This window comes from Cavia porcellus, unplaced genomic scaffold, assembly GCF_034190915.1.
Source record: "Cavia porcellus strain 051 isolate PalLab524CR breed Dunkin Hartley unplaced genomic scaffold, mCavPor4.1 scaffold_8, whole genome shotgun sequence".
Lineage (NCBI taxonomy): Eukaryota > Metazoa > Chordata > Mammalia > Rodentia > Caviidae > Cavia > Cavia porcellus.
The window spans coordinates 40,419,060-40,424,280 of record NW_026947491.1 but is presented as its reverse complement, the minus strand read 5'-3'; positions in this window follow the sequence as shown (position 1 = coordinate 40,424,280).

Below are 5,221 nucleotides of genomic sequence, written 5' to 3'. Positions count from 1 at the left end.
GGACTAAGATCCAGTAGGCTAGCCCAAATCAGGTCCCTGCGCCTGGCAGTGCACCCAGAAGTGAAGCATTCAGTAGGTTGACCTGGAGGGGCGGGCCCAGCAGAGGCTGCCCAGGTCTGTGTCTCCCTAGTACACTGCAGTGGGCAGGAACACCTGGCCGGGGGATTCAAACAAACTGTAACAGACAGAGAAAAAAAAAAAAAAAAAACTGGGCCTCCTACATTCACTTGTATGGAAGGAACAAAAAGTATGGGAAAAGGGAGCAACAAGAAAGGGTCCTCAGTCCCCAATCCTGAGAACACTGATCCAGGAAAGGTAAATGCAAAGAGAATGAAGACAAAAGCATGCAATATCAGACACGGCACCTATAGACATAAAGCGGTATCTCGGGAGCCTCATAGACGAGTTCAAAAATGAAGTATTTAATGAAATAAAGCAAGAAATAAGTAGCATAGTTAGAGAAATGCTAAGCACCGCCCAAGAAAAAACAGATGGTGGAATGGAAGAACAGAAAAAAAGGGGAGAATTGTTTGATGGAGAAAATAGAGAAAACATAGAATACGTGAAGCAGATTCAAAGAGATTACCAGGAAACTAAAAACTCTATTTTTTTTTTTTTTTGGTCTTTTTTTGTTTTTATCGGTACCAGGGATCGAACTCATGACTGCCTGCTTGCAAGGCAGGCGCTTATGTTGCTGAGCTAAACCCCTAGGCCCTAAAAACTCTATTGAAAGCTGGCATAACAGCTTGAAAGAAACTAAGGATAGATTATCAGAATTGGAGGACAGATTTGTAAGGTGGGAGCATGAAATAACTTCTTAAAAATAACAAGAAAACAAACAGCAATAATACAAAGACTAGAAGATGGTAACAGGATCTATAACTTAAGAATTAAGAACATAGGGGCTGGGGATTTAGCTCAGCGGTATAAGCACCTGCCTTGCAAGCCTGTGGTCATGAGTTCGATCCCTGGTACCGGTAAATGTCGGGCGCAGGCGCTCAACACACCCCGCCCGGGACGATAAGACCACGTCAGCTTCCGCAATGTGCTACGTTCCTCTCTAAATTAGCCAACCTGTGCGCACCTCGTGCTCACTCTGTATTCGCCCCGTGCCGACTCTGTGGCAACCCCTGATTGGCCACAGCTGGATATATTAGCCAGAGCCTGCGTCCCATTCCCACCCTGCTTCCTCGTGGCAGCCTGTGATTGGTCACGGCCGAATATATAAACCAGAGCCCGCGTAAATAAAGCAGCAGTTCCTGTTACCCACAAGAGCGTCCTCTGTCTCATTGGGGGGCTGCGCCGGTCAACTGGTGGCCCGTACGGGGAGTGCTGAGACCCTCTTTCCGACAGTACGGGGAACGAGACTCTCTCTCCGATGGAACAGAGACGTTAACAGGTAAAACTGTCAAGCGCCGATAGCGGGGGCTATGCGGCAGGCGGGGGCTGACAGGTTAAACTGCTCAACATTGGTAGCGGGTGCTACGCAACAGGCAGCGGGTGCTGCCGGGCTGGATAGCGGGGGCTATCGGGCAACCTTGGGCAGACGCGTCGCAAGGGTTGAGGAACTCGTAAAGAGAGTTCTGGGGGCCGTAAAGAGGCCGGTTTTGGGGGTGCCGTAAAGGGGCGCGGGGATTAAGCTGTCCCTGTTACCAAAAAAAAAAAAAAAAAAAAAAAGGAAAAAGAAATAAAAAGAAACTCTTGAAATTCCCCTTAACATGGGTAACACCGCTACTCAGCCGCTGCTTTAAGCGACTTACTGAGAGAAAAGGGATTAAGAGGCACACAAAATGGCGGACACAGCAGCCGCCAGAAAGGAGGAAGTTAGACACCCAAAGTCAGGCGAACTCAATTAACAGAATTGGTAACTATTTACACCTGATCAACCTCAATTATCATTATAGAGGTCTTTAAGCATTACCCACAACCCTTTAACCTACTCTCAGACTCACATTATGCCGTTAATGCCCTGCAAGTGTTAGAGATCTCGGGCCCTATCAGGGAATCCTTTTTCTGTTGTTTGAAGCCACCACAAATATGACTTTTCTAAACTGCTCCACCGCAACCTGTTATATGTTACAATGTTGGGATAACAGTACACTTTCAGCTGTCGTTATGCAGGTACCCCAGTTCGTAACGATTCCAGTTATGGCGGACCCAGACGAGTTCCCTGTGATCCAGCTCAGGCCAACTCTTCAATTGGATCCACAAAGCTTTCTCTTTCATAAAGGAATGGGCAGAAATAGGGGCTCTGGCTGCCATGGCTACACTTGCCGCATTTGGCAGTCTACTTCTGCTCTGTCGGATTTGCAGACAAAGGAATAGGGACAAAGTATCAAACAAGCATTGCTGGTCATGGAATCCGATCAAAGCCTGGCAACATGGCTTGCCATGCTGTGATGCAGGTGTGGAGCAAAGCATCGCAGGGGGTGTCATCCTTGGCCAGGAGACACCCTGGTCTCCAAGTCGATGAGCATGCAGGTTGGGCTCATAAAATAATACTCCTGCCCCCTCCAAAAGAGCACCAACAAGTAGTGAGGCACTGTCATGACTGCAGCGTGACACCTCACGAGGGGCACCGACCCCTGGAGACCCTGCGTCAGTTATAAAGAAAGGGGGAGATGTCGGGCACAGGTGCTCAACACACCCCGCCCGGGACGATAAGACCACGTCAGCTTCCGCAATGCGCTATGTCCCTCTCTAAATTAGCCAACCTGTGCGCACCTTGTGCTCACTCCGTATTCGCCCCCTGCCGATTCTGTGGCAACCTCTGATTGGCCACAGCTGGATATATTAGCCAGAGCCTGCGTCCCATTCCCGCCCTGCTTCCTCGTGGCAGCCTGTGATTGGTCACGGCCGAATATATAAACCAGAGCCCGCGTAAATAAAGCAGCAGTTCCTGTTACCCACAAGAGCGTCCTCTGTCTCATTGGGGGGCTGCGCCGCCGGTTAGGTAAAAATACAAAAAAAAAAAAAAAAAAAAAGAATTAAGAACATAAAAGAAGTAGGGACTCAAACAAATGAACTACAAAAGCTATTCACAGAAATAATCCAGGAGAATTTCCCTAATTTAGCAAAAGGTAAACATATTCAGATGTATGAGGCATACAGGACCCAGCCACCTACAACCCAAACAGAGCTACACCCAGGCATATAATAATCAAAATTCCAGAAATCCAATATAAGAACAGAATATTAAAAGCTGTCAAAGACAAGAAACAGATCACTTACAAGGGAACACCCATCAGAATTACAGCAGACTTCTCGGCACAAACCATCAAATCACAAAGAGCGTGGGGGGAAATAATTCAAGCTTTGAAAGATAATAACCAGGCTGGTCCGATGGCAGTGGATTATCAGAACTTATTAACATTAGTGTCACTAAAGTTGGTATACCACCCCCCCCACTGCTAAATTTGACTGGCTTTAAAAAAAATAAAATAAATTAAAAAATAAAAAAAAAAGAAAGATAATAACCTCCAGCCAAGATTGATATATCCTGCACAACTGTCCCTAGAAATTGATGGAAAAACAAGGTGCTTCCAGGATAAAGAGGAACTAGGGGAATTTGCAACCACCAATTCAATTCTACAGAGATTACTGCAGGATATTCTAAAAATGAAAAATACCAAGATTCCAGAAATAGTGGCAGAGCAGCCACAATGAATGGAGCAGAAAGCGAAATGAAGAGGACAAACTGACAACTAATGACAGAAAAAGAGCTCAACAGAAATGAGGCAGACAAGGTTGGATGGTAGGAACAGCCATTTTGGAGAAAACAAGACATCATAATAGGTAGTTCTGATTTAGTACCATCTTGTTTTGAAGTCCCATCAAGCTTTTGTTCTTCTGTCTCCATCGGTTTTTGTATCTTATTGGATTTTATTATATGTGATAATATAAACAAAAACTTTCATAGACAAGGAGATTATACAGAAACCATTGTTCATTTTCTGTTAGTTGATTCTAAATACCCTGTAATACTGTCATTCTCTTGGACGGTTTTACATTGTCTTGATATGTTTGATGCTACAGTATACGAAGTTATACCCAAAGATTTTAAGGGAAGAGACACTATGGTAACTACTATTATGTTGACATTATCTTGTGGTAAAACACTATTTTTGCTTAAATGGCTATGTTTTGACCTGCGCAGTTCTGTTGTTATGCTCTCTTTTTTTATCTCAATCTCCTTTTTATTATCTACTTTTTCATTTTTATCCTTTTAATTAAGGGAAAAATAAATAAAAAATAGGAGGATATATTATAGTAACCCACTTTGATTTCCTATTAACTTGATTTGAAACTCTGTATTGCTCTCACCATCTTGTTTTGACTGATTTTCCTCTATTCTGTTATGCTTGATAGTACCAAGTTTGAAAGTATAGGCAACAACTATGACGACAATAAGATTCATTGTGACGCCCATTCTGGTTGACTATTATCTTCTTTTGAAGTCCTCTAATGTCTCCAATGTTTGGGTTTTATTGGTCTTATTTTTTACTGGTTTGTTCAATTTTATTATAACTGATGATATAGGCAATTCTTTTTAAGATAATAAGAGACATTATGGTAACCATTGTTGATCACCTTGTATTTTTTTTCATAACATTTTGATTGTATTTTGTTTTTACAACTTTGATTGTATTTTGTTTTTACATTGTGTATTATGTCCATCCTTTTGATTTGACTGACTCTATCCTGGTATGTCACATTTGGTTTTACTTTCTTCAAAAAAAAAAAAAGTAATAAGAACTGTGGGAGTAATAAAACCCAAAATGTATAATTGTCATTATACAAAAGAAAGGGGGGGGGCTGGGGATTTAGCTCAGCACCATAAGCACCTGCCTTGCAAGCAGGTGGTCGTGAATTCGATCCCTGGTACCGATAAAAATGAAAAAGACAAAAAAAAAAAAAAAAAAAAAAAAAAAAAGAAAAGAAAGGAAAAGAAAGTTCTCTAAAAGATATAACGGCATGTATATTTAAGTGTATAAGATGTATAACCGTATTACTGAGTTTTGTTGGATCACTGAACAAAACTGTTTGCAGTCTCACTGTTTGAAAGTCCCTTCTAATGCTTTAATTTTGTAACTTCAACAACTATTTCTAAGATGACAATATGTAATTAACTAGTGATTTCTTACTGTTTATTTTTTCTGCAATTCTATATAACTTTTACCCTTTTTGCTTTTTTTTCTTTTTTCTCCTTAAATAAAATTTT